We start from the raw sequence: 11466 nt of genomic DNA on the forward strand, positions 1-11466 counted from the left end.
GGACTCGCTCCAACAACTCCATGTCTTTCTTGTCTTGTTTTGACAAGAGGACATTAGACAGGCTTTCCACCTTTCACCTTTCCTCATGAGGTGCCTTGATACCAGAGCATCTCAAATGGCAGCAAGTGCCTGCATTCAAATAGCTAAGTCCCATTCTAAGTGTTTATGCAGATCCTATTGACTGGGCATATGGCTTTTCCATCTTTGTGCAGCATGCTAGCCTACATCGCTGCCTTGAGCTTCTTTAAACAGCATTCACATCCACACTGCTGTGTCTTCTCGGCTGTTTCAGTGTTAATGGGCTTACTTGGATTATTAATTGGGCTCATTAGACTTATTTTCTTTTTTAATATAATGAGTGTGTAAGCACTAAACTAAGAGGCATAAAACTTTGATAAATGACAAAATTGGATAATTGCACAGCATCAGCGCTGTGCTGGTAGGAGCCTTCTTAAAAAAATGGAAGAGGGAGAAAGATCGAGAGCAGGTAAAACAGAGAAAGAAAAGCAATTTAGACTGAGGCTTGAGCATCCTTATGTGCTCTCTCTGCATATCAGAATGAGTCACCTTGGCTGGGATTCAGGCCCCTAAAGTAACCCGCCAAGGCATTTCAACCCAGTTTCTACTCCTCCTCGATGTCAGTGGCAACTACTTGCAGACTATGGCTGCAGATTTAGGCTCTAGTTCACCGTGTCACATAAGCATATGTACACACTGATGGAGTACCCCACTGGTGAATGAAATAGGGTCCAATTCAGCATGTTTTGTACATCCAAAATTCCCATCGACTCTCAAACAAATAGATACAATCAAGAATCAGGCCCAAGGCTTTATCCTTACAAACTTCAGCAATATAAAGACAACAATAATCCCAAAGGCAAAGAGAAAGAAAGGAAACTGAAGAAGGTAAACCTATAAGAATAGATACTTTTCAGAATCGGTCCCTCTATGAATGATCCCACCAAAAATCTTACATACACAGATGTATTTTATCTTATTACAGCACAAACAGTCCTGTGAAGCTGCGCTGCTCATCGCAGTCCTGGATCATTGCTTATCTATTTTAATAGGCAAGAAATATAACAGCTAAATTATAATTATATACTGTACACAGCAGTGTTATCAAAATAACATGATGTTTGGTACATTTCCCATCATCTTCTTAGGAGGTACAGCAAGCTGCAGGTTTGTAACAATCTTCTGTTTCTTCACCTCATTAATCTCCCGAAGCGGAGAGAGAGTAATACAAGCAGAGGGAGCCCAGAAATGTACGTACATTACTGAATTAACCAGGCATGTAATTAGTGCTCAGGTGCTTAGTCAAGGAAGAAACACACAGGATTATTTAGATTTGGATTTAACACCCCAAAGTTTGAATAGTGGCAGTACATTGTATGAGCTTTTCGATCAACCACTCCAGCTGCCTTGGAAATAAGAGATTTGTGTCCCCGTTTTTGCCGGTAGCACGGGGTTGCTTTCTAAGCTTGGTATTATTTATGGTAATACATGGAAGTGTAAGCATGCAGTATGTGACGGTCCACCCTAGGAACGGGGAGACAGAGCTGGTGCAATGCCAGGAGCACCCCTGTCCACCAAGCGAGATGGACATTGCTGCTCGCCCCAAAATGGGAGCCTGGCACAACCCGTGATACCTCTAATACCTGCATCCTTCTTTCCTGACTTGAAGCACGTAAATGCACTGCAGCTGAGGATGGGGTTTGCTTTCTCATGGTGTCGAGGGCTGCTGCTTTGCCAGAGTGAATCATCTCCACTGTGGTGCCTCCGGATTGACACGGCATGAACACCTCCTGTTTAAAGTGCATTTAGTGTCCGTGGGGTCCTGAGGGCAGATGAGTTCTGCTTATCCCACTGGGCACCCACAACATTTCCAAGGTGTGCCCTGGGATGCTGGATGTGTAATCCAGCTTGACCCCAGGCTTGCCCTGTTCTGAAGTGTGTTTCGGGCTCTACGGCACCTTCTGTTTCTAGCTCACATCTGGTGAGCCTTTTGCCATCCTAATTCGAACCACGTTGAGTAGAGATGGCCAAAGTGCACACCCCAGTCAATGGAAACCACCAAAAGCAGGGAATGATCAACTTTGCCCCATAGCTCGTCTCTGATCCTTTTCAAGTCCAACTTTCACTACTTGCAAGCCGTCCCCTCAGTCCATCCCCTTGATCCCCACATATCTACACCATCCCGTTGCAGGCACAGGGCTCTGAATGCATTTTCATGCTGGCCTGGATAAGCACAGCGAGAGGCTGGATTGCAAACGGTAGCCTTGAGTTACATTTATCTAAACACCACCAAGAAGCAGAGATAAGGGAATGAGGCACATTCATGTACATCAGCTTGCCAGGGTTATTTGCTGCTCGTAGGTGGTGAATGAAAGCAAGGGCTCCCCGGAACACCAGCACGATGATAAAATTGTGATGAAAATATTTTCTGTATTGCTTTGCATTGAAATATTGCCCCTTGGCGGGAAGCAGATTGGTAGCATCAGCGAGTAGAAGTAGAGAGTGGGTCTTAACATCCTGTAAGCTCATCATGGCAAGCTCAGGCCATGATGTGTTAGGTGAATAGCCCTCATGTGCTTAATTTTGAAAGCTCAGAGGGGGTTTGGCTAGAATTGTGTAGGAAATGTACATGATTCGTGGGAGCAGGCTTTTGTTATGCAGAAGACCTCCGAGATTGTCAGGGAAGTAAGGTAGAATCCATTAAAAAGAACAGCTTAAGTATTTCTCCCACAAAATTAGCATTTTCCTAGAAGTGTGCATAGAAAACTTCAGGGGCTTGTTCTCACTCCACAGCTGGGAGTTCAGTTACATAGTTGTGAGAAAGTTCTGTTAGTGCCAAATCTTAAAGCAAACTTTAACCGATGCAGACCTTCTCTGGTGCAGGAGTTGTTACAGGGTTATGACTTCCACATGCATCAGATGATCTGCATGCACGCACAGGCGTGTACATATATGCATTCTCCATAATGACCTGAAAAAAATCCTTTAAAGCAGCTATATTAAATAAAGCTTAAAGAAAAGAATATTTTATGTGAATATGGCTAAACTTCCACAATACGTAACTTTGTTCACAATCACAGAAAACGTGATTTCCTTCACCTGTCTCATATTAAAAATAATATTTCAGCTGAAGTAAGGTCTAATTTTTATTTTTATTTCTCATGCAGACACGAGTCGGTAGCAGGGGGCTCACAGGGTGTAATTCCAGGGCAAAACCCCTGCCTCATGCTTATGCTCTCAAATCTTGTCTCCTCTCCTGGTAAAACAAGCAGGATTAGCACACGATAAGACCAGCGGAGATAATAATTACACTGGCTATGAGCGAACGGCAGAACCACGGAGTAAATCCCCAAACAATTATTAAAATGGCTCAATGCATTACACAAATTGGAAAAGACTGGGACAGTTTGGGAGGGGCGAAGGGAGGTAAGACACATTATTTAAGTGTTCTTGTAAGCCTTCTAAGATATTAATGTTGCAAAGCTTCTTATGAATATTTAAGAACATAAAATGGAGATACACTTCAGCCCAGCATTACCGCAGAAGCCTGTAATACAGTTGAGTCCACTTAAGAAGGCAATATCTGACATCCATGACAGATTTAAACATGATAAGGCAAGGGCGGTGTTTATAGCTGAAAAGTCCATGCAAACTAGTTAAATATTGCTGCAGTTAGCTCTGTTATAGTTATTTTTATGTATTTATGTATGCATTTATATAATTTCCTTAAAGAGGTAGCTTTGCCTCCAGCTGCCTGTACTTTTGGAAACACTTAAAAAAAATACTTATTATTGAATTGACGTTTTCTGGAGAAAGAACAAGTACCTTGGTGCTAAGAAGGAAATGAGCTTTATTTCTTGCTCTTTAAGCAGGTGCCTGGGAGATATTCTGTAGTGTTGGTACCTGATGCAGATCAGTTTTCATTAGGACTGTTTCAGCAGAACTTTTCATGGGAAAAGGTTTTATTTGGGTAAAAGGGATGGGTGCAGAAATCTTTTCTTCAGAGACACTGTAAAGTTTATACCTCACCTCAGGTTTTTTTCACCTCACCTCAGATTTTTTTCCTCAGTTCTTACTGAAAATATTTTAATTAATCAAGTTTAGGTTTTGGCTAATTTTCTTCTCTTTTAGTCAGTATCTTCCCTGAGAGAAAAAAAAAAAAAAAATTCTGACTAACTGTTGATATTCATTGTGTCTGTTCAAAGTGTTTACATCACTGTGTCTATTCAAAATAACCACCAGGATATTCTCTTTCTTAGAGACTGATGAAAATTTTTCTGATTTGTGTGGATTTTTATATTCCCTCCAGCAAAAGTGATTCTAACTGCCCAAGAAAAACTGGATGACTTTATTTTTAATGCAAAAAACCCTCAAAACAAAACTAAAGGATGAACGTCAGAAGCGGTCTCCGAAAAAGAGCAAAAAGACCAATAAAGCTGTTGTATTTTACAGGAAACTTGACTGTAAGAGAGCTTTATAAACAGCAGATGGCTCCCATATAGAAGAGGCTGAGCAATCTGAGCAAACAATAATCAACATGAAAAAGCAAAGCTGGGTTTGACACACGGGGAAATTTAAGACACTGAAATTAAAAGATATATTGGAACATACTGTAAAGAAAGAACGAAAAAGAAAGAAATGTCTCTGTTTTTGTTGTTTGGGTCTTGGTAGCTTACCAGGCTGACATGAGTATTTAAGTGGTGAAAATCTCCTTAGTGATGGACCATATTTGATACTCATATAAGTTGTGGGATCTCAGGGTGCTGTTTTTCTTTTTTTTACCACCCGTGTATATAGAGAAGAGAGATGGTTCCTAAGGAGTCATGGCTTTACCCAGCCCTGCTGCTCTCGTTGGGGTACGAATGTGTTGTCACCAGAGATTGTCTCTCTCGTGCATGGCTACTCTGGTCATGAACATTTCTGTCTCTATGAGGTATCAATTTCTCCCTGTAGAAGGGCACAGATAACAGAAATAGCTTTCTTTGGTATAACCTATCTTAGTGAAAACGCAGTATTAAAATGGGTGGTTTGATTCAGATTTTGCCCTTGAAAAAGGATGGAAAATTCAGAAAACTTCATCTTGCTTTTTTCTCAGTGGTTCTCTCCTGTATGAACCCATTCAGCTATCGACTAGAAATATCTTAATAGGTTCTATTTGTTGAAATTTTCCAGTGTTTTTCTAAGGATCCAAGCAAATCAGGTGCCAGCAGGGAGATCACATGCACAATGATTGCCTACACAAAGCGAGAGAAGACCAAGCCAGTTTCACAGTGCTCTGGTTCCCACAGATTAACTGCAAGATGTCCAGCACATGGGTTTTTGTGGTAGTTATCAAAAAGACACACAGACAAAGAAATAAAAAATAATTAAGGAAGGTTGAAATGGTAGGGAGGAGGAAAGGCAAGTAGAGAAGGGAATGGGGACAGAGAAGTTGGTTTCTCCCCTTTCCAGCTAACCTCCTGCAGGGATGTGAAATGAACCAGCTCCAGGACTGTGTCCCAAATGGACTCCAATTTTTCCAGGGTGTGCTGTGGGTTGTATGTGATCCTTTCATTCACACTCAGATGCACAGGTCTATTAGAGCAGCCCCTGTGCTGTTGGATGAAGGATTTGTTTTACCAACACAGGAAAAAAAGTCGTGCTTTGCAATCAGTAAATCTCTAAAGAAACCTTCTCCTTTGGTCTGGCAATGGTTGTTTTCCCCGAAGATGTGACCCACTCCTCAGGAGACCACTTTGAAGCCGGGTGGAGTCTCTCCTGTGACTTGGTCTCTTCCAGCTTTATTATCAGACAAAAAGCTGGAAATGATAGTGACCAAAACAGACGTGTGAGAACTGTTCTCTTCTTTTAAGCTCCAGTTCAGTTCAGTAGGAGCAGAGTTAATTTTGTAGGACTGAAATAAATGAGATGGAAGGTCACAGAGCTAAACGTTTTCCACAGCCTCCTACCCTGCATTGCTCCATTTCACTGTATATCTAGGATATTTTTTTTTTTGTTTTAGCTCCTATTTTAACTTCTTAAGGTTGCGCCACTGAGGAGCAATGGGAATCTGTATTTTGTAGCTGCTGTCTTGGAGAAATAATACAATTTTCCTCAAAATTTAGGGTTTTGAGGGAACCCAGAGCAGAACAATCACAGACTACAGGGACAGATCAACTGAATTAAAATTCTTACATCCATTCTTTTCTTTTATTAAGACATGCTGTAAGGGAAAAAAAGTCCATATTTGACATTTCTCCCTAAGGCTGCCAGAGATTGTCAAATTTTTGCCCTCTGATTCCAGTGTTTTAAGTACATTCTGTGAACACTAGTGTAACAATGCATGAAAACGATTTTGCTTTATTTCTTGAGCCAGGTACAAACATAAGTCTTGGAGATGATAATGAGAAGACTGAATTAAGCCGTCATATGTAGCTACATTTGGTAAGAACAGGTATTTCTTCATGTTTCATCAGGAGAGGTACTGCCCACATCTTTGGATACAGTTGGAGGCTGCTGTTTAAACGCAGGTGAGGCAGGAGGTGCAAAGCATCTCGTTGCTAAGCCGAAAGCCATATCTGAGTCAGCTTATGGGCTGCTGAAAAATATGACATCTGCTTACTGAGACCCGTGTTTAGTGTGAAATATATTGGTGCTTTGAAGGCAAGCATGCTTCCTCCTTGGCAGGCGCCATACAGGGCAAACCAGAAATGAGACTGTGCCTGGATATAGACCCCTACATGTAGGTAGGCATATATGATCTGGGTGTCTGCACCCTCGTTGTAGTCAATGCAATCATTGAAGTATGTGTCTGGCTGAGCATTGGAGGAGTCTGCTCTTGGGTGAGTTGAGTTGCTCATGGGTTACAATGGGAGACTGGATACCTAGCTGAGATGTAGGCACACAGGCACCTGTATCTGGGTACCTTGATCTGAAGCTGACTCATTCTTCACATGCTTGCTGTGTTGATTCTTTGTTATACAAGGTTTCCTTGAGAAAAAAAAGTGCTGGTTTGGTATCTTTCATTTAGTGGCAAACAAGAGCTAAAGAAAAAGACTCAAAGAATTAATTTGGACAAAGTATTTTCTTACAGTGCACTGTATGTTTTATCATCACAGGTTAGTACTGAGGGAGGCTAGTCTAGAGGAAATGGATTGATGCCACTTTTGGTACCATCCTAGTCATTTCTTGACGTTTTAATCGGACACGGACAGTAATTTTTTGTTGTGACGACAGATAACTCATTGGTTCGTCTGATGGTCTTTTAAAACAAGGTTAGTTAATGTTTCCCACTGTCACTGTGTATTGAAACGTGTTGACAGGGGAATCAGGGAATCAGGGAACAGAAAATCTGTGTGTTTACAAAGGATTAGCATAAAAACCTCCTTTACAGACTGAATCTTCTGCTTAGAATTACAAAATTAAACAGTATTGGAGCTAGGGACTGTCTTGTTTCAGTGAGAGACAAGAAAACATCTCTGGAGTGCAGCCTTACAACAATTTCATCATAAAGTCCTTTACTATTTTTTGTTCACACTATACTGAGACATTCAACGTCTAGGGCTTGGAGCTCAACTGGTTGACTTATTCCATGTTCTCCCAGTTGCAAATTATCTGTGATTTTCTTTCCTGGTTGATTATCCTCACGATGTCGCCTTGGTGTCTGATCCAAGCCACGCTGAAGTAAATGGGAATCTTTCCATGGACTTTAATAGGTTTTGGATGAGGCCTTAGCTGTCTCTGTAGCTATTAGGAGAGGCGCAAGTTGTACAATGAAATGCAGGTGTTCGTGCTGCTGGGAAGAAGACCTTATACTGTATTTAATGTTCCTTAATTAATTGAGCCCTGAGGTATAGAGTGGGCTTATGTTCCCAGAAATTGCATTAGGGTAACACAGCACCTTCCATTTGCGGCAATCCAAACACAATATTAAAGTTTTATGTTTATTGAACAAGGTCCAGGACTCCGCATGCAGGAACACTTCACCTTCCACTGGAATGCAGCCACTTCTGGAGCAAAACATGGCAACCATTTCATAAGGATAGGCAAGCTATAGGAAGCTAAAGGTGTTAAATTCCAGTGAAAGCATCAGGTGTGCTGTCAGCAAAGGACCAACATAACGACCTTAAGCAGAATTTTCCCAATGTCTTGATCTTGCTGAAGTAACATGCTATGAGAGCTTTGTGCAGCCACCATGCCATATGGTCCATCCAAGAACTCACACTTCCAGCAGCAGAATATCTTCAGGTTATGTTGGAAAACTTAGGCCAGATATTCACATTTCTGAAGTTAGATAGGCAAGACCAACCTGACAGCCTAGGATGCCTCCCTAATCAATGGAAAGGAAGAGATGCTTCCAGGGGGAAGGTGATCTGTTTTGAAGATAGGTGACTCAATTTGGTTGGGTAAATCTACCTCTGGAGTTGCCTCTTTCTCTTTGCTGACTGCAAGAGAGCCCAGCTCACTGGTCCAGCCTGAGATGCCATTCAGGTGTGAAAGTGAGATAAATCCCACCTTCAGATAATGAAGCCTCACAGGAAGCTTGCCTCAAGCTCCTTTGGTGCCACCAGCTCTGAGGGGGGCTGCCAGAGTGAAGGAGGATACATGAAATTCTCTGGAAACTGAGAGTGGGAGAGAAAGTTTGGCTTTGAAAAGCTGTAGAAAAAGAGCAAATCTGCATGATTAAAAAGGAAGAAGCAATTTATGTGGTGTCCAAAATCTTTTACAGACTCAAAACAGTGATGGCAGATGAAGATGGCCTTGATGACCCAGTAGATCCAAGAGGAAAGAGGTAGCGTGTTCTCCCAGAAGGAGATGACAGACAGCATGAGAAGGAGAGCAATGGGGCAGGGAAGTGCTGGGCACAGGATGGTGGGTGGCTAACAGATGGCTGAGCAAGTAGCTGGGAAACCATGCAGACTAAACTGTGAGGGCTTGGTGCTATGCAGGAGGAGGTTGGGGTTTGGGGAAGCAAGGAGACAGCAGAAAAAGTGTGACAGAGGAGTTAGTGGTGCGGAGGAGGCGTTTGGCAATGTGGTGAGATGCTCTGTGACCCCTTGTGGGCATGGGCAAACCAGGCATTACAGAGGCGAGTAGTAACAAGGAAAGTTTTTTTTTTTTGAGGCTGGCAACCTTTGTTAGAAATAGTCCAGCCCCCCCCCCCCCCCCCCCCCTCCCGCCCCGAGCATTTCTGCAGATGTTAATGGCTGCATTGTTGGGGAAGAGCTCAGAGCACCACATTATTGGGGTTGTGCTAAGATATATTAGAAGACCTCTTAATTGGATTATAAATGTGCTTCCCCGTGCAGAACAACCCAGCCATCCCTGCTCAGTGATATTTATTGCAAAGTCAGTAAGTCATTAGGTGGCGGAGTTCAGATTTCCAAGTGTGTGTTTGGTATAGACAAGTCAATATGGTTTTGTTTTTTTTCTTAATTTAACTTCTTGATTGACTTATTATGTACATTGGCACTTTTAAGAGCTTCAAATAAAACACAGTGAGAGTTCAGAACAAATGTAAATGGCCTAAAAGAAAGGGAAAAAAAACCCTATAATCTTTTTTAATGGCTATAAAACGTGGGAAGGATATATCATAAGCTCCCCGCATGGGGTCCTTGTCTGCGTTCAATCCAGTATTGTAATTTAGACATGACTTTTTATTTAATTTCTGACTGAGAAAGGGAAATTAGAAAACAACATTATCTCAGCTGCTCCGTTATAATGAACAATATTTCACAGTGCCAGTATAAGTTACCTTAAGAACTTATTTTATGAGACAAACATTGGCTGAATTCCATGAACAACTGGGTTTTCTGGTGTCTTTTGTCTGCTGAAGAACCCAAACTTAAGTAAAGTTTTTAATTAGAAAGAAGCCTGTCATTACAGTGACGCACACGTTACACATATGTAACGTGTGGACTTCTGCAGTGGTGCGAGTGATGGCAGTGGGCTACAGGTTAGCATCAGGGTATTATTTCCTGCTGAAGTGCAAACAGAGGCTGCCTTGTTTTGTGTTAGGCGTTGGTTTCTCACTTTTTCTTCTAACATATGTACTTGTGTTTGTCTCCAGCAGTGCTGTATAGTATAGGTATGACAGAGCCTCATGGAAACATCTTGGTAGTTTGGTTTTTATGGATGCATAGACCGAAAAAAAATAAATAATTCAGGACCCACAGTGTTGAAAAAGATGGAGGGAGGCCCACGGACAGCAAGACAAGGTGGAGATGCGGGTGTCTCAGGTGCTTTCAGGTGGTGGCCAGAGCAAATCCACTCTTAACAAACTCCTCCAAATATTTTCAAGGACCACCAGCTCCAGGCTCGGAAGCTGCATCAGATGAACAACCAGCTCTGCTTGTTTGTTTCCAGACAGTAAAAACCCACCTCCTCTGTTTTGCTGCTGTATAAATGTAGACCATGGATATAAAAATATTGACTTTAATAGTTTTTCCTTTGGGGAAATCCTAGATCAGGATTACGCATCTGAACATTTATTTAGCTGTAAATAACACATTCTCCTGTTAATCTCTGTATCTATTTTATCAATTTTTTAAGTCATGGAGATTTATCCAGTCCGTAATTAACCCTTTTGCATGGTGAAATGCAGGATTGTCTCTTTCCCCCTAGCCACTAAATACATAATGTTCTGATAAATATTTAAGCAGTAATGAGGGATGTAATGCACAGTAATCCATTACTGCCGTGTTCTGGGGGAGCGGCACAGTGCTAAAATGGATGCTGTAAGTGCTAATATCCCAGATTGAGCAGAAGGCTTGCTGACCACTGTGGGATTTAGCTTTGAACTATGCTACAGGTTGGGAAATCCATTTGAAGGTGCAGACATGCTTTATTTGCCTGCCAAGAAAATCTTAAAAAAAAAAAACCAAACCAAAAAACCCCCAAGGATAACAAAACCAGCTATCTCTGTGAATCGTGCAGTCAAATATTCCCCAAACAAAAAACTACCAAAGTCCAAGAGTGGGAAGGCAGACCTTGAACCAGGGATGCACTAAAGGTGGTGTTGGAGGTATGACTACTACTGATCCCACTGACAACTAAAACCAGGCTAAATCGGGGTTTATGAGAACCTTCTGACTTTGGGCAGGTCTACTACCTTTTTCAGTGTTTTGCCCCTTTTTTTTCTACTTGTTAGACCTTATTGTCTGCTTACAGTTGTGTCTATAATAGATGTCTGCATCACGACAGTCCCGTAAAGGACCAAATCCAGCAATAGACAAGGTATCACTTTCTACTTTGCTTTTCACAGCAGGGTCTTGATTCCCACCAAGGGCAGGGAAAGCTGAGGTTTGGTACCCAGCTCTTTGTGCTATGGGGAGCAGCTGCAGATAATGTGTGTGCTCACTTCCATGCAGAAAACCAGCAATACTCTCTCCACTCATCTGTGTACAGCGAGCAACAGCAAGTGTCTTTGAAGGGACGTCCTGCTGGGGTACATGGCTGAGCAGCATGGTG

Source organism: Leptosomus discolor, chromosome Z (genome assembly GCF_034619465.1).
Source record: "Leptosomus discolor isolate bLepDis1 chromosome Z, bLepDis1.hap2, whole genome shotgun sequence".
Lineage (NCBI taxonomy): Eukaryota > Metazoa > Chordata > Aves > Leptosomiformes > Leptosomidae > Leptosomus > Leptosomus discolor.